This window comes from Castanea sativa, chromosome 7, assembly GCF_040712315.1.
Source record: "Castanea sativa cultivar Marrone di Chiusa Pesio chromosome 7, ASM4071231v1".
NCBI lineage: Eukaryota > Viridiplantae > Streptophyta > Magnoliopsida > Fagales > Fagaceae > Castanea > Castanea sativa.
This window is the reverse complement of record NC_134019.1, coordinates 12,952,120-12,971,575: the sequence shown is the minus strand read 5'-3', so window position 1 is coordinate 12,971,575 and position 19,456 is coordinate 12,952,120.

Here is a 19,456-nt window from a genome sequence, read left to right as displayed (position 1 = left end):
TTTGAAATGCATAGTACTATAGATAAAATTTATTTCTTTATAGTGCTATAGTTTAATTGTGCCGCATTCCAGACACCAGAGTAGAAGCGAACAATTTGCTCAGAAGAATCAGGCGAAACTTTTTGTTTTAGAATGCCCCCATAACCAATGTCTGAGGCATCAGTTTCGATAATTTTGAAGGCGTTAACAGTTGGGATACCAAGACAAGGCAGAGTTTTAACATGGGATTTGATCTTTTTAACAAGAGAAGTATGAATATCAGACCAAGGAGGAGGATTACTGTGTAACCGATCAAAAAGTGGTTTGCATTGTTTTCTCAAACTTTTGTAAAAATCAGCAACATAATTTAAGGATCCAAGAAACCTTTGAAGTTGAGTTTTGTCAATAATTTCATCAGGAAATTTATCAGCAAATTGAATGGCTCGATCAATAGGACGAATCTGTCCTTCGAAAATGTCATATCCAAGAAATCTGACTTTGGTTTGAAACAGTTTGACTTTTTTGGCAGAGACAACAAGACCATTTCTTTTGATAGTGTCCAGAAACGAGTACAAATGTTTCCAGTGTTCACTAATGGAGTTGGAGAAGATCAGAACATCATCAATATAAACAATAGTGAAATGGCTGAGAGAATTGAAAATATCATTCATAATGTTTTGGAATTCACTAGGAGCATTTTTTAGACCAAAGGGCATAACATTCCACTCATAGTGACCAAAGGGTGTGGTAAAAGCAGTTTTGTACCTATCCTTCTCACTAACCTGAACTTGCCAAAATCCAGATTTCATATCAAATTTGGAAAATATGACAGCATCGCTCAGCCGATGAACAAGATCATTTTTATTGGGGATAGGGTACCTGATCTACTCTAAGACTTTGTTTAAAGGTTTGTAGTTAATCACAAGGCGAGGGGTACCTCTCTCAAGTTCAGCATTTTTCTGGACATAGAAAGCTGCACAAGACCAAGGAGACTTGCTGTTTCTAATAAGTTTTTTCTTGAGCAAATCATTGATCTCTTTTTTACAAAATTCAATAGTTTCAGCATTCATTTGAATAGGACGAGCTTTAGTAGGAATATTCTTCTCATTAAAATCTTTGGCATAAGGCAAGTTAACAATGTGTTTCTTTCTGTGCCAAAAAGCATTAGGAATTTCATAACAAACATCACTTATTAATATTTTTTGAAAATTAACAATTTTGGATTGAAGCAATTTATCAGAAAGTTGTTCAACAATTTTCTTGTACCTAACTTCTTGTTGAAGGGAGTTGAGGTGTTTGACTTTAGCATGGATCAAATTAACCTTATCCAAAAGATTGGTTTGCACATGATGAAGAATATGATGAAAACACTCCTGACCTAGGAGCCTGATTTGTTTAGCCTGCATAAAGGCTACTGATGTTACAATATTCACTCAAGAGTAAAAATGTTTACTAAAGTTATCATGATTATAGTGCTGACCACTTTTGGCACTACCAGCCATCCTACTTTCGGTCTCAAAAGCCGATTTGATTCTTTCTGGATATTGCGCTCCTAATGCCCCTCACGGGTCCTGATGAGAATAGTAAAATGTCATTATTTACTTTGTACTGTTTACTACTTTATTCACTTATATAAGGGGGGTTGTCCCTTATTGTTAAACTCAGAATCTTTTTCTAGGATTTCCCTTAGAACTCTCTCTAGGACCTCCTTAGATCAAGATATCTCAATACAAAGTTTGTAACTAGGAACCAGGACTAGCTTTCAAGCCTTGTACTATTTACCCAACCTGTTGATCACTGTAATCTTGTTGCTACTACTACTGTAAGTACTTTGATGTATATTCAGTAAACAATTGTTGTTTTCAATACTTTGAATTATTTTGATATACAACTGCTTGGCTGGTTCTACCACCTTACTTTCAATTATTATTTACTTTGAATTAATCCATATATCTGCTATCTGTTGTGCTTCCGCCTTCTGCGCTGTCGTCCTTCCCCCTTTATGGTATCAGAGCCATTCTTTCCTTGGCCGATAGTGTTGTTGTGTCTTTCATCTTCTGTTCGTGTCTACCTGACCTTGTGATACTTTGTTGTTGTGTCGATCTCACCGTCGTTGGCACCACCGCCATTGTAAAAAGTCCCAGATCCGAACAGTAAGGCCCGTGAAGCCAGGAGAGCGTGAGGGCGTGAGAGGAATAGGGTTGATGTCCGGTATGTGTTACGAAATGCAACGGTTGTGAGAAAAACATAATAATTGAGTGTTATAACCAAGTTAGATATTGATAGGATGTGGAGATCCGACTCCTCTGTTAGCTCTAGGACTGGTTGTCCTCCTGATATTGTGAATGAAGAAGACCTCACTGTTGGAGAAAGTGAGTACCCAGATTTTAGAAAATGGAATATTCCTAAAGTTTCTACTAAATCTGTTTACGATTTTAATTGGACTGAAAAAAGTATTTTCTCTGAATATAGAGCTCGAACTGTTGAACAAACTTTTTCTATTTCTAGAACTCATGAAAAATGTTGTTTATTTTCCAAGAAAAATATTAACGAGTTTTTGTCCAAGAAAAATCTTAAATATTTACACATTGGTTTGGTTCAAGTTGCTGTTAAACCTTTAACAAGAAAAGGAATTGATGCTTCTGTGCTTATGTGTTTATGTGATGCTAGATTTAAGAAATTTAATGATAGCATTCTTGGTATGATTACTGCTTCTTTGTATGATGGTCCTGTTTATTTTGATTGTTACCCTGATCTTGCTCTTGCTCTTGATGATCCTAATATTATTAAAGCTTTAACCTTGAATATATTGACTTCTGGATATGATATGGATGATGGTAGTAGACCCTTTACTCTTATTTACCGTATTTTTTATAGATTACTTGATTCCCAGCTAACTCCTCGGTCTAGAGGACGTGATCCTGCTGGAAAAACTATGTTGATTCAATGTTCCACACCTGATGCTAAGATCCAAGTCCCTAAAATGATTCAATGGCAAGATATTACTCTTCCCAAAGAATGGACTTTGGAACAAGTAACACCACCTGTTAAACCTGTTTTTGATGAACTTGATCTTACTAAAATTGCACAATATTCTGATGGAACTGTTAAAATATTTTTTGATGATACCAAATGTTTTCCTGCTCACAAACCTTTAAGAATTAATGAAGGAAGAAAGTCCTTTGTTGGATCTGAAAGTATTGTTAAAAGAAATGCTGATGTTGACGAATTTTTGAAAAAGAATTTTGAACCACTTGATTTAAAGCTAAAAGGAGTTGCTAGCAACAATTCCCAAGTTAGCAATACTTATTATTCAACTAAACCCGAATTTCTTCCAAAATATGACCAAGAAGAAGAAGAAGATGCAAAATTTGAAGCTCCTTCTGGATCTGATTTTCCACCTATTGAAACTCCTCCTCCTTTTAAACATTTGCGTGTGATAAATTTGATGGATATGGATGTTGAAACCCCTGCTTTTCAAATTGATATGGTTGCTTTAAGTAATGAATTCTTTTCTAAAGCAAACCGTGATAAAAGAAAGTATTACCAAAGTACTTTTGCTCAGTCTGAGAAAGACAGAATCAAAAGGAAATGGAGAGAAAAAATGAATTTGTTAAAACAACATTTTTTTTTTTTGATTATCTTGAGAATTATTATGTTTCAAGAAATGAGGTTCATACCAATTACTTGAACGTAATAAAAAAATCTGCTTTTGTTAAACATGATAAAACTGTTGTTAAATCCAGTCATCCACCCCTTGAAACTGTTTTGATTACTTGCAAAAATGATAAAGAAAGCACTGAGGTGAAAGCCTCCCCTTTCAAAATTGCTGATGATAAAACTCCTGTTTCTGCTATTATTGAACAAAATAATTTTACTAATGAATCTTTGCATATTATTGGTCAACAGCTTGACCGTATTGAAGAAAAAATTGATGAAAAACTTTCTATTTCGAAACCTGAGAAACCTTTGATTGATTTACCCAGTCAAAGAAAAAATGTTGATTTTAAAACTTCTCAGAGTAAGACTTTTGATTTAATTAATTCCCAATGATCAACTGTTGAAAAGATTGAAAAAATGCTTGCTGATTTAAAAGTTAAAACCGAGCAAACTTCTACTTCTAGAAGCGCTGCTTGTGCTATTTCAAGAAATGAGAAAGAAGTTGTTTCTGATGCCGACACAAATTCTGACTCATTATCTTCAAAATCTTCCAAAAATACTTTTGATGATGACATAAGTTTACCAGAAATTAAAAGATTTGTTGGAAAATCCAACCCCACATCTTTTACAAAAAATTGGTATACTAAACCTACTCCTCCTGATGTACAGTTTGAAGAAAGATCTTCTCAAACTCAGTTTTCTGTTTCTGCTGATAAACTTTATGAATGGAATATTGATGGTTTGTCTGAACAAGAAATTATTAACAAAATGGCTCACATGTCTATGGTTGGTATTGCATACATAAATAACCATGACAGTCTTGATCACCCTGATATTGTTGATTTGCTTGCATCTGGTTTTACTGGTTGTCTTCGCGGATGGTGGGATTCACATCTCACAGAAGAATCCAGAGAATCTATTAAACATGCTGTTAAAAGAGATACTGATGGTATGCCTATTTTTGATCAAAATATTAACCGTGGTGTTCCTGATGGTGTTAATACTTTGGTTTACACCATTCTTAAACACTTTGTTGGTACTCCTTCCAACATTTCGTCTCGAATTTCTGATTATTTGAATAATTTGAAATGCCCTACTATGTCTGATTACAGATGGTACCAAGATGTATTTACTTCCAGAGTCATGCTCAGAAATGACTCTACGAAGCCTTATTGGAAAGAGAAGTTTATTGACGGTCTGCCTCCTATTTTTGCTCATAACGTAAAAAATGAATTAATTGGTAAAAATGATTCTATTGACTTTGATAATTTAACCTATGGTGATATTTTCAGCACTATTAAGAAAATTGGAATTAATATGTGCAATGATGAAAAATGGTTAAAACAACAGTTAAAGGATAAAAAGAAAGCTAAATATGAAATGGGTAATTTCTGTGAACAATATGGTTTACCTCCTATTGCCCCTTCCAGGCAAAAAAGAAAAAGTAAACATGATAAGGTTTACAAAAGTTATTCCCATAAAAAGTATAAAAGACACAGAACCCACTTTGTTAAACCCAATGATTTTTATGCTAAAAACAAATCTGCTTTTCGAAAACATGATAAACAGAGATCAGGTAAAGGTAAGTGCTTTAACTGTGGCAAATTTGGCCATTTCAGTAAAGACTGTACCCAAAAGCTTGGTAAGTTGAAAAATAAGTTGAACCTATTGAACATTAATAATAATGATCAAAATGAATTATTTCAGATTCTTGAATCTGCTGCTTCAACCGATTCCTTTGAAGAGGATTTTTCCTCCTCATCTGATTCTAATTACTACTCCCGTAGTGATGTTTCTAAATCTCCTAATATTAAACTTGGCTGTAGAGATTCTTGTTGTAATGTGATTAAATCTGTTAAAATGTTAACCAAAAGTAAAGAGAATGATTACTTACTATTAACTATGATAAGTAAGATTGAAGATCCTAACTTGCAGAAAGATTATCTTGATAAGTTTTTGAAGAACTTAACAAAAGAAGATAAGGTTAAAAGAGCTAATTCTACGATAAGTTTTGAAGAAACTCTGAAAAGATTTAATAAAAATAAATCAAAAGAGATAACTGTTAATGATCTTCAACATGAGATAAAAACTGTTAAACAAGAAATAATCCAATTAAAAAATGATGTTAAAACTATTAAACATGATAATGATCATCTTAAACAAGAATTGTTAATTCTAAATATTGATAAAACTATGGATAAGCACCAATCTGATGATGATGAACAAAAAGACGGAAATGAATCCGATCAACAAGTTTCTCCTTTTGGTAATGTTTCTGATCGTACTTTGATTAATTTGATTGATAATCAATTGTCTCTTGTTAAGCATATGCTGCCCAAATGGTATACTAAAGTCAAAATTGTTGTTGCTCATGATTTTGCTTTTGATGTTGTTGCTATGATTGATTCTGGTGCTGATGTTAATTGTATTCAAGAAGGACTGATTCCTTCTAAATATTTTGAAAAATCTACTGAAAGATTAGTTTCTGCTAATGGAACTAAAATGAAAATAAAATATGAATTAAATAATGCTCATGTTTGCCATGATAATGTTTGCTTTATGATCCCCTCTGTACTTGTTAAGAACATGACTGATAAAGTAATTCTTGGTTTACCTTTTATTAACTCTTTGTATCATTTGCTTACTGAGAATGATGGCATTACTACTGATCCTTTTGGACAAAAAGTAAAATTCAAATTTTGTGATAAGCATGAAACCCCTGATACTGTTAATTTGATCCATGCTAAAGTCAAACACCTCAACTCCCTTCAACAAGAAGTTAGGTACAAGAAAATTGTTGAACAACTTTCTGATAAATTGCTTCAATCCAAAATTGTTAATTTTCAAAAAATATTAATAAGTGATGTTTGTTCTGAAATTCCTAATGCTTTTTGGCACAGAAAGAAACACATTGTTAACTTGCCTTATGCCAAAGATTTTAATGAGAAGAATATTCCTACTAAAGCTCAACCTATTCAAATGAATGCTGAAACTGTTGAATTTTGTAAAAAAGAGATCAATGATTTGCTCAAGAAAAAACTTATTAGAAACAGCAAGTCTCCTTGGTCTTGTGCAGCTTTCTATGTCCAGAAAAATGCTGAACTTGAGAGAGGTACCCCTCGCCTTGTGATTAACTACAAACCTTTAAACAAAGTCTTAGAGTGGATCAGGTACCCTATCCCCAATAAAAATGATCTTGTTCATCGGCTGAGCGATGCTGTCATATTTTCCAAATTTGATATGAAATCTGGATTTTGGCAAGTTCAGGTTAGTGAGAAGGATAGGTACAAAACTGCTTTTACCACACCCTTTGGTCACTATGAGTCGAATGTTATGCCCTTTGGTCTAAAAAATGCTTCTAGTGAATTCCAAAACATTATGAATGATATTTTCAATTCTTTCAGCCATTTCACTATTGTTTATATTGATGATGTTCTGATCTTCTCCAACTCCATTAGTGAACACTGGAAACATTTGTTCTCGTTTCTGGACACTATCAAAAGAAATGGTCTTGTTGTCTCTGCCAAAAAAGTCAAACTGTTTCAAACCAAAGTCAGATTTCTTGGATATGACATTTTCGAAGGACAGATCCGTCCTATTGATCGAGCCATTCAATTTGCTGATAAAGTTCCTGATGAAATTATTGACAAAACTCAACTTCAAAGGTTTCTTGGATCCTTAAATTATGTTGCTGATTTTTACAAGAATTTGAGAAAACAATGCAAACCACTTTTTGATCGGTTACACAGTAATCCTCCTCCTTGGTCTGATATTCATACTTCTCATGTTAAAAAGATCAAATCCCATGTTAAAACTCTGCCTTGTCTTGGTATCCCAATTGTTAACGCCTTCAAAATTATCGAAACTGATGCCTCAGACATTGGTTATGGGGGCATTCTAAAACAAAAAGTTTCGCCTGATTCTTCTGAGCAAATTTTTCGCTTCTACTCTGGTGTCTGGAATGCGGCACAATTAAACTAAAGCACTATAAAGAAAGAAATTTTATCTATAGTACTATGCATTTCAAAATTCCAAAGTGATTTGTTAAACCAAAATTTTTTATTAAGAATTGATTGTAAAAGTGCTAAGTACGTTATTGAAAAAGATGTTGAGAATATTGCTTCCAAACATATTTTTGCAAGATGGCAAGCTATTTTAAGTGTTTTTGATTTTGATATTGAATATATTAAAGGATCAGCATAAGTTTAACCCCTGTTAACCAGCCTGTCCGAACTATTTACCCAAGAAAATCCAATGCTTCACAATATGTTAAAAAACAATACTTCCAAAACCTATTTTTTGTTGAACCAAACCGAGCTGCAATTAAGAACCCTCTCCAGATTGCAAAAAGCTATTTCCCTCCTTTGTGTCACTGGGTTCCGGAACATGGTGCTAAAAGGTTAGAATTTTATTCTGACATTTTACGCCAAGAAGATGCTACTGTTATTAAAACCATCTTTGATTTGGATGATAAAACCAAAATTATTTACCACAGTGTTTACCTAAAAAATATTGTTACTGAAGCTAGTTGGGGACATTCTCCCACCTTTACAAAAAGTCTCTCTAAACACTCTGTTCCATATTCATACCATGATTATATTGACGCTTGGTTCAAATTTATGCTTCACCAAAACGAGACAATGACTCATTCGTGGTTTATTAACTTTGATAAAGAATTCGACAACATTGCTGATCTGCCTCTTTGGTTCATTCGTTGGTGGAATCTATTTGGTTCTGATATTGAGATCTTCCCCAAACCTCTTGTTGATTGTTTCAATTTCTGGAAACAAGGTTTTAAGGTAAATGCTCATAATGCCAAATTTCCTGCCCTTCTCCACTTTGTTAAACGGTTTAGAGTCCCTTGGATTCTAAAGTGGCAATATGAGAAAGAAGGTGATATTCTTACTAGACATTGGTATGTCAAGTGGTGGGACAAATTTGGATATGTTTCACAAATATTGGATAATGTTTACCGGAGACCACCTCCCAAACAACTGATCTCTAGTGCCCAGTCTACCTCCAAGGCCCCCTCTACTCCCTCAGATATTGACAAATTAAGTAAGGATGATTTATATGCCCTTCTCAAGAAAAAGATTGAGGAAGAAAAAGAAGGTGAGAACAGAAATTCTGAAGAAGAAGGATCTGTTGCTGAAAGCCCTGTTGCCGAAAGCCCTTGCTACCCTTATCCTCAACCTTATCCAAAATATTGGTTTGCACATGATGAAGAATATGATGAAAACACTCCTGACCTAGGAGCCTGATTTGTTTAGCCTGCATAGGCTACTGATGTTACAATATTCACTCAAGAGTAAAAATGTTTACTAAAGTTATCATGATTATAGTGCTGACCACTTTTGGCACTACCAGCCATCCTACTTTCGGTCTCAAAAGCCGATTTGATTCTTTCCGGATATTGCGCTCCTAATGCCCCTCACGGGTCTTGATGAGAATAGTAAAATGTCATTATTTACTTTGTACTGTTTACTACTTTATTCACTTATATAAGGGGGTTGATGTCCGGTATGTTCTGTGTCTTTTATACTTTTTATGGGAATAACTTTTGTAAACCTTATCATGTTTACTTTTTCCTTTTTGCCTGGAAGGGGCAATAGGAGGTAAACCATATTGTTCACAGAAATTACCCATTTCATATTTAGCTTTCTTTTTATCCTTTAACTGTTGTGTAATAGTTGTGCCGGACAATGAATGTTGGAATGAGCATGATTGTGTTGGAGAATATTGTGGAAAGAGAATTGGAGAATATTTTTGTAGGAAGACATCATGCTACGGAGAGTTTTGGACCAATGCAAAGACTTGGTCAAAAGTCTCATGCAAGGAAGACTTTCATGAGTTTTAGCATCCGTAGGAATTATAGGAGGACCTTTGGTGAAGATATGTCTTTCACTAGGGATTTTGTCATCATGCAAGGAGTCAACAAAAGAGATATCCATATTATCATAGTATCTATCATTCATCAGGACACTGTGACAATCGGCAATAATTGTTGGCAACAAATGAGTAGAGCTATTCTTTTGTTTAATAAAGTTAAGATGTTTATGAATATTATGAGTTTCACACTTTGCACAAAATTTGAATTTTACTTTTTGTCCAAAAGGATCAATAGTAATTCCGTCATCCTCAGTAAGGAAAGGATACAAAGAGTTAATAAAAGGCAAACCAAGAATTACTTTATCAGTCATGTTTTTAACAAGTACAGAGGGAATTTTGAAGGAAACATTATCACAACAAATATAAGCATTATTTAATTCATACTTGATTTTCATTTTTGTCCCATTAGCAGAAACTAGTCGTTCAGTAGATTTTTCAAAATATTTAGTAGGAATCAGTCCTTCTTGAATACAATTAACATCAGCACCAGAATCAATCATAACAACAACATCAAAAGCAAAATCATGAGCAACAACAATTTTGACTTTAGTGTACCATTTGGGCAGCATATGTTTAACAAGAGACAATTGATTATCAATCAAATTAATCAAAGTACGATTAGAAACATTACCAGAAGGAGAAACTTGTTGATCGGATTCATCTCCGTCTTTTTGCTCATCATCATCAGATTGGTGCTTATCCATAGTTTTATCAATTTTTAGAATTAGCTGATTCTTGTTTAACCCTTCTACTCCCTTAGAACTCTCTCTAGGACCTCCTTAGATCAAGATATCTCACTACAAAGCTTGTAACTAGGAACCAGGACTAGCTTTCAAGCCTTGTACTATTTACCCAACCTGTTGATCACTGTAATCTTGTTGCTACTACTACTGTAAGTACTTTGATGTATATTCAATAAACAATTGCTGTGACAATCGGCAATAATAACTGTTGTTTTTAACAACAGTTTTATCATGTTTAACAAAAGCAGATTTTTTTATTACGTTCAAGTAATTGGTATGAACCTCATTTCTTGAAACATAATAATTCTCAAGATAATCAAAAAACAAAATATGTTGTTTTAACAAATTCATTTTTTCTCTCCATTTCCTTTTGATTCTGTCTTTCTCAGACTGAGCAAAAGTACTTTGGTAATACTTTCTTTTATCACGGTTTGCTTTAGAAAAGAATTCATTACTTAAAGCAACCATATCAATTTTAAAAGCAGGGGTTTCAACATCCATATCCATCAAATTTATCACACGCAAATGTTTAAAAGGAGGAGGAGTTTCAATAGGTGGAAAATCAGATCCAGAATGAGCTTCAGATTTTACATCTTCTTCTTCTTCTTGGTCATCTTTTGGAAGAAATTCGGGTTTAGTTGAATAATAAGTATTGCTAACTTGGGAATTGTTGCTAGCAACTCCTTTTAGCTTTAAATCAAGTGGTTCAAAATTCTTTTTCAAAAATTCATCAACATCAGCATTTCTTTTAACAATACTTTCAGATCCAACAAAAGACTTTCTTCCTTCATTGATTCTTAAAGGTTTGTGAGCAGGAAAACATTTGGTATCATCAAAAAATATTTTAACAGTTCCATCAGAATATTGTGCAATTTTAGTAAGATCAAGTTCATCAAAAACAGGTTTAACAGGTGGTGCAACTTGTTCCAAAGTCCATTCTTTGGGAAGAGTAATATGTAATAGTTCCATCATGATGAAACTCTTGTTCAATATATATATATATATATATATATATCGCATTCCTTAATTCTCTTCAATTCGACTAATAGCTAAGTCGAGTTTGCATTTGTCAAACATTCCAAAGTATTAGTTAATTGACATTTGAAAATGAAGTAAATACATATGTTAATTATTTATATAAAAGGATTTTGTACTTATGAGGCTATTTTATAAATTTTATATAATTAACTATTTTTATTTTGAATACAACTGCACAAGAAATACTTATACAACTTTATATAAGAATGCTTGGGCTAATTAAGCAGATAAAATTTGAAATTGAATGAATTATGAAGAGAAAGGGAAAAATACCAGTTCTTCTACCGCTCAAAACTTGAAAGTCAATTTGTTCTTTTCAATGGCTTTCTTTCTTTTCTCTTTTTCCATTTATTTTTCTATAAATGTCATGTGGCATCCACTCTGGCCTTTAGTCAACATAAACAAATTATTTTATTCTCTATGTTTGCCACCTCAAACTCTTCCATCCACCATTTAATGGAAAAAACTAAAATAAAACATTTAAAATCTTAGGGATTATTTGAAGATAAGAGGACAAAGGCTGATGATGAAAGTGATAATTAAGCCTAATAATAAAGATGTAGACAAAAAGTATTTTAAATTTCAAATATGTAAATAAATAGCTGGATGAAGAAAAAGATGGCAATCTCAACAAAAATTTTATGGCATAATTTGAGTGACCTTACCCTCGTATTTTATTGCAAGATCATATTGCCATATTGGTGCTAGACTCGAAATATTAGGTGTTTGTGAGATTGTTTTTTTTTTCCTCGGTGTAATGGTATATATGACTAGGACTTTAAGTTAAGTTTGTGGTATGTTTACATTGTTAAAATTCTATTTTATCTTCTCTGTGCGTATTTGCACAAAGATGTTCAAAAATAATAGGCGTAAATGCACTTTTGGTCCCTACATTTGCATCTTTTTCATTTTGATCCCTACATTTTCATTTCACTACTTTTAGTCCCTAAATCAATTAACGTGGCAAATGAAGTTCACTATTGACATATTAAATGCTGACATGACCAATAAAATAATATTATAAAATTATTTAGTATTTAAAATATGCCACTTCAGCATTTTAATTTAAAATTTTAAAAATGAGTGTTTTAATTGGCATTATATTGTTATTTATTTGTTAGTGTTTGCTAACTGTTTGAAGGAAATTAGCAAATCACGAAGGAGTATTGAATTCATTCTTAAATAATCACTGAATTAACTGTTGAGCTAGTTGGTTGAAAGATGGTTGCTGATATGGTGACATATAAATTTGGTACTTGAATTGCAAAATCTAAGAGAATATGTTGGAGTTTAAGAGAGAAAAACCAAAAGAAACGATATGGCTTTATTGACAAAATTAGTTACGGAGATGGACAAATGGTCCATTTTGGAAATTAACAAAATCACAACAAACATAAGAATTTAAAACTTATGGGACCAAAATAAAATCAACTCTGAATTTTAAGTGTAAAAAATGTAACATAGTCTTATTAATTTATAACTAGTTTATTTCTAAAAAAGTTTAAATTTAAATTATTTGAAATAAAGCTAATATAAAAAGTAGTGTAAAACTCATAAATAGTACATAAAATAAACAAAAATTCAGCTTAGAATCAAATGTTATATGCACACTTGAGGTTTTTTTTTTGGGGGGGGGGGGGTGTTTGACAGTAGAAATTTGTTTGTGCATATACATGGAAATTATGAAAATTTAGTAGAGGAATTGTAGAAATTGGTTAATTTTTTTTGAAGAAATTTGGGAAATTGTTATTGCTTATATTATAAATTTTCTTACGTACAAAATTATCTAATTAAATATAAATTAATATAATTTAATTGTTATTGGAAATCTTAGAAAGTATCTGATTAGAATTTTGTAAGTGCATTACTTTTCATACTTGACTCTCCTTTACATGTACTTGGAATACGGGTATGCATTATAAAATCAATTTAAAAAAAAATAAAAAATAAAAAGAAAATAGCAATTAGGGAACCATCACCTTCTCATTGGCAAAAAAAAAAAAAGAAGAAGAAGAAAGAATTATAACTAAACACAATCTTCAGTATAATTCTTTTTTTTAAATGTTTCAGAATTCAAGGAGCCTTTTGGATGAATATTACAAAAAAGTGAGATTATTTGTGATATGGGAACTGTTTGAAGTTATTTGGGAAAATGAAGAAAGAAGAAAATTTTGGAAACACCATTGCCAAAATTCTAGAAAAACGTATGAGAGAGGAAAGAGAAATGAAGTGATGGCTGGAGTGAGAAAAAAATTTGAATTTTATTAATGAGGTTACCGAAATTCCTACTGCCTAGATGAAGTGCCCGAAGGAAAGAAGTGCTTGAAAGGAAAAAAGCAATTGTGGCAACCAAGTTGCCGAAAATGGGAGGAAAAAAAAATTGAGGCAACCAAGTTGCCGAAAATGGGAGAAAAAAAGAAAAGAAAAAAGAATTACGGCAACCAAGTTGCCGAAATTGTAGGGGAGGAGAGAGAAAATTTTAATAGGAATTTTGGCAATGAAGTTGCTGAAAATGGAGAGAAAAGAAAAGAAAAAGAAATGTGGCAATGGAGTTGCCAAAAATTGGAGGAGTCAATTGCCTCTGCCTGATTCTTATTCTTCAAAAACTTAAGTACATAGAATATATTATTTCTTCATTCCCAATAAAACCTACGATATCACACCACATAGAATCTATGTCATGTATAGATTCTTTTTTGTCTTTTTATTTCTCCTCCTCGTTATAAAATGCAGCATTAGTTTTTGCATCTCTTCACAGAAAGTGTTAACATTTTTCGTATTGTTTCACTTACTTCTAATTGTTTATTACTTTATTACTCTTCTAATTTGCTCCAATGTGCACAACTAAGGATTGTAAGTTTTGGATTAATGTGAGTTTTTTTGCTTTGCTTTATTAACTTATAGCTTTAGAAATTAACAAATTTATTGTTATTGTATAAATATATACTTTGTAAATATTAGAAGCTAATACATAGTAAAATATTATGTATTGTTGTATTAGAGTTAATATTGTTTGTATGACTATAACTATGATTATGATTATTGTTATTGTTATTGTTGTTAATCCAATATTAGATTAATGAATTCTTTATGGTTAGAACCAAGGGAGTCAATCTTGTACTGGAAGCTGTACCGTTTTTGCCAGCAGAATGATATATTTCGGTACCAGTTAATACCAGTATACCGTTTTGAGTTTACTGCTATTTAAATATATATATATATATATATATATATATTATTTGTATATATTTTAAAACTAATTAAATAAATATTATTTGCATATTTATAACTTTAATTATTTGGTAAAAGTTAATTTGTTAAGCAATTAAACTTGTTAAGCTTATAAGTTTATTATTAAAAAAATTTGAAAAGAGATAAAAGTATAAGACCAAAAAAAGATAACAAAAAAGAAGGGGTAGTAGGTGAATTAGATATTACGTGAAAGGGGTTTAGTAGAAAAAGATTAAATAATTAAAAAAATTAAAATGGTTGGTGATAAAACCAAACACATGCCTCATGCCTCTTGCCAGTTGCCTCCCACCTCTATTAATTTCTTTTTCTTTTTCTTTTTCTGATCCACATCACACGCCTAAGACCTACAAGTATAACCTACATGTCATTACAATTTCCAACAGGCCCTGGCAGTGACAAGGAGCTCCCTTAGCTTGCTGTGTCGAAAAATGTATGCTCCGTTGGGGCTGTTGGAGACTGAGGCAAAAGCCATTGAGGTAGGGGTCAAATTCGCGACAGAGGTCAGGGTTTGGGATGTGCTTTTTGAGAGTGACTCGTTGGTGCTCAATAATGCTATTCACGGACTGAGTGAAGCTACTCCATCTGTTTAGAATGTTGTCATAGGAATACTCCAAATTGCCCAAGATTTTTGTACCTTTGCTTTTTCGCACATAAAAAAACAAGGAAATGTTCCAGCCCACACACTGGCCCACATGCAGTGTACGTGGAGGACTTTCTAGTTTGCCTTGAGGAGTGCCCGGATTGTATTATGCATGCATGCGTGCAGGATGTACGTGCTTTTTCCAATGATGAATAAAAGTTCTCATAAAAAAAAAAAAAAGGAAAACTTATCACTTCACTGTCAAACAAAATATACAAGCTCAAAAAAATTAGTCTAACAATAAAAATTACCAATAATAACTTTAAAAAATAATTTTAAAAATTAACTTAGCCCCTAACAAACCAAAACCTATAAGCATTCGAGAATGTGAGTTGGTTTTTTCGGTAAATGCGATTCTGAGTCATTCGACATTTAATTTAGCAAACTCCAATATATACATATGCACGCTGATGTGCTTTACTGGGAAACAATTAATTTAATACTTCACACTTGACATAGTAGCCTCGTAGGTAATTATGCATCCATTTTTTAAAGGGCAAATTATATATATATATATATATATATATATATACACACACACACACACATATATAGAATTTAAAATTATTTTTCACTAGCTATGATAATTTATCTTTATCATCAAGTTACAACACCAATTTTTCTTATTAAAAAAAAGTCGAGATAAAAAATTTTACTAGTCAAAGTAATTAGAACTCATATGTTTTAGAAATATCTAAATCATATCTTCATAAAAACATATAAGTATTAATGCTTAGTCCACTTCATACTATTAAAAAAAAGAAATTGTACTCACACTCAATTAATGTCTTTTTCTCTTCTCCAAAGAAAAAAAAATAGTCTTTTTCTACTTCATACTATTAATGTCTTTTCCTTTTCCATTTTTTAATTCTCTTCACTCTTGTTTTGTCATGTACTCATGTATAAACACATTATTTTTAAGCAAAGTTTAATTAAATTAGTTTTTAATTCATGCTCTCTAATCTTCTCTGGGTTTTTGATTATTGTTTGGGTAAAAATCATACCTTTGATTGATTATTTGGTGGGTAATTCATTTTAATTCATGCTCTCTAATCTTCTCTGTAATTAATTCATTTTGATTATAGGGTTTACAGATGATGTTAATTTTAAGTGCTATATATATAAGATTTAACTTTGTAATGCTTTTGTTAATTCTAGGATTTAACTTGTTAGTCTCTCACTCTTTTGCTTGGGGTGTCTATTATATACTTCCTCTGGACTTGGATTTGCACCCCTTTATCAAATTTCATTACTCATGTTAAAAAAAAAAAAATCCCATTACAAACTTGAGGTCCTAACTTAGTTGAGGTTGTGGATTCATCTTTTCATCCAGTTATTTGTGGAATCAAATTATAAACTTCTCTTCAAAGTTGCACAGAAAAAGTGTGGCAATCTAAGGGCAAGCTCATATTAATATCATTTTTAGCATAGCTTGATGGTGTGATGCAGGTTTCTATAAACATGAGAGCCGTATTTTGCATCAGAATCACCAACTGATGAGTTGCAATCATAAGAAAGCTTTTTCATTGCTTTATAGAAGAATTTAAAGTTAGGAGTAGTCTAGGATATGTACTCTGTTATATGTTTATTTGGATATATTATTCTAGGATATGTACTTTATGGTTATAGACAATGTTATTTGTATTTGATAATGTATTTCTATGTTAATATTATATTAGTTTGGAGACATTTGTGGTGTTAATTAATTACATTTGTGATATTGTGTTAGTAGAGCTAAAACTATTATAGGTTCTTTGTAACAGGTTCGAATGGAAAAAAAAAAAAAAAAAAAAGAACCTATAGCGGCGGGCTATAAGCGTCGCAATAGGTTCCCATTTTATCTATTAAATGAAACCCTATTGCGGCGCTTTTTGACCGCCGCTATAGGTTCAAACATATAGCGGCGGTCAAAAAGCGCCGCAATAGGGTTTCATTTAATAGATAAAATGGGAACCTATTGCGGCGCTTTTTGACCGCCGCTAAAGGTGAACACAATAGCGGCGGGCACGACCCGCCGCTAAAAGTCATTTGAAACAAATTCAAACGCTGTATAGCGGCGGTTTTTTGCCCGCCGCAATAGACTAAAACCGCCGCTAAAAAGCGTATCTATAGCGGCGGGTAGAACCGCCGCAATAGCCCCCGCCGCAATAGGTGAAATGTACCTATAGCGGCGGTTTTTGGGGCTTTAGCGGCGGTTTTGGCCCGCCGCAGTAGCCCAGTTTTCTTGTAGTGCCAATAGCAAACATACACATAAAAAGCAAACATACACATAAAATACAAAATAAATAACAAATTAATTATAAAAAACCCTTAGCGGTTAAACAACAGTGCTAGAGGCTGGAGCAAACAAAATATACAAGCTCAAAAAAATTAGTCTAACAATAAAAATTAACAATAATAGCTTAAAAAAATAATTTTAAAAATTTTAAATAGAAAAAATTGTCTTGACCCAATAGCAAACATACACATAAAATACAAAATAAATAACAAATTAATTATAAAAAACCCTTCGCGGTTAAACAACAGTGCTAGAGGTTCTACCAAATACCTAATAAAAAAATTGTCATAGTTGCCTGGAGAAAATGCGGTGGACGAGCTAGTAGAAATTATCAAGGTTTAGTTTGATTGTCAATGCTTTAATGCTTGCAATTCTGGACCTTCTGGTAATCATGTGTAAACTTATATTTCATCAAAAATCATGCGTAAACTTATAATGTTTTTATATTTTAAAGGTTATTGGTACACCAACTCGTGAAGAAAATCGTTCTATGAATCCAAAGTATATCGATTTTCGGTTTCCAAAGATAAAAGCTCAGCCCTGGCACAAGATTTGCATTTTATTTCCCTTTGAATTATGGAATTGTCAAATGATTAGTATTTACTTCGTGTGGGCAATTGTCATTTGCTGTTAGCAATTAGACTTTTTTTGAAAATATATGTTCATTCTTGTTGGTTTTTGCATGTAAGATGCGTGTGAACCTAAGGCTCTTCATGATGCAACCATGAAATTGATTCTTCTAATACGAATTATATATATATTCTTACGTTAACATAGTCGGCATGCAGCGCATTTCAGCTTAGTTTTTAGTTTCTGGATTTAGGGTATCCACAAAAGAATGGTCTTTTTTTCTTTTTTTTTTTCTTAAGTTTAGCCCAATTTGTTAGGCCAAAATGGGCAAATGCCCTCTTTTCCAAACTAATTAGGAAAATGCTCCTCTTTTGAAACTCGATTTTCTCAAAATCGAGTTAAATTTTTTTTTTCTAAAGCTCTATAGCAACGTTTTAAGGAGTCTATAGTGACGTTTTAAGGACTTATAGAGGCGTTTTGTAAGTTGACCTTTATGGAATCTAGTTTCATACAAGTTTTTCTTTTTTTTTTACCTATAACTCGACTTCATGAAGCTCGAGTTACAAAACGCCGCTATAGGTTCTTAAAAACGTTACTATATGCTCCTTAAAACATCGCTATAGGGCTTAACTCGATTTTGAGAAAATTGAGTTTCAAAAAATGGGCATTTCCCTAATTAGTTTGGGAAAGAGGGCAAAATGCTGGATTGTTTTTTTGAAAAGGGAAAAAGCCCATTTTCTCCCAATTTGTTATGGTTATGAAGATTTTTGAGGTAAAAGGAATAAAAGAATTATTTTTTCTTCAATGTAAACTAGGATAGAATCATCTTTTTCCAATTCTTTTCTAGTAGTTGAAGTTGGCAATTACCACAACATCAAATTCCATTAAAGTTGTCCAAATGTCAATTGGAGCTAACCAGATGGGTGGTAGGTATCAAAAAATAAAGCATAAGGGAAATCCATGTTTTAAGGGTATATCACGGTAATAATATCTATAATTTGTGCTTTTTACCTTCCTATTTTCTAAACTTAGCCACTAATCTTAGATCATTGATTCTAGATTAGGCATTTTTAAAATGTAATTTTATCTTAATTTTATAATTTAACTAAAAATCAAAATTGTGTATTTTCCTTAAATTGTAATTAGGAAGAAAAGTTTCATAATTTCCTATTGATGTTTTATTAGGAAGCAAAGTGTAGTGATTTTCTATATTTCACTCTAAAATCAACGTAACTTAAAAAAAATATATTGTTTTTGCTGTAAGATAAATTTAGAGTTGCGGAATAAAATAAACATACTTCCAGCCATAGTTGTTTAAGCCTTTAGAGAAAAGAAGACTCACTATATGATAATAGTGTATGTAAAAGGGTCTTCTAGTCTATAGCATTTACCTCACATATACCCTTT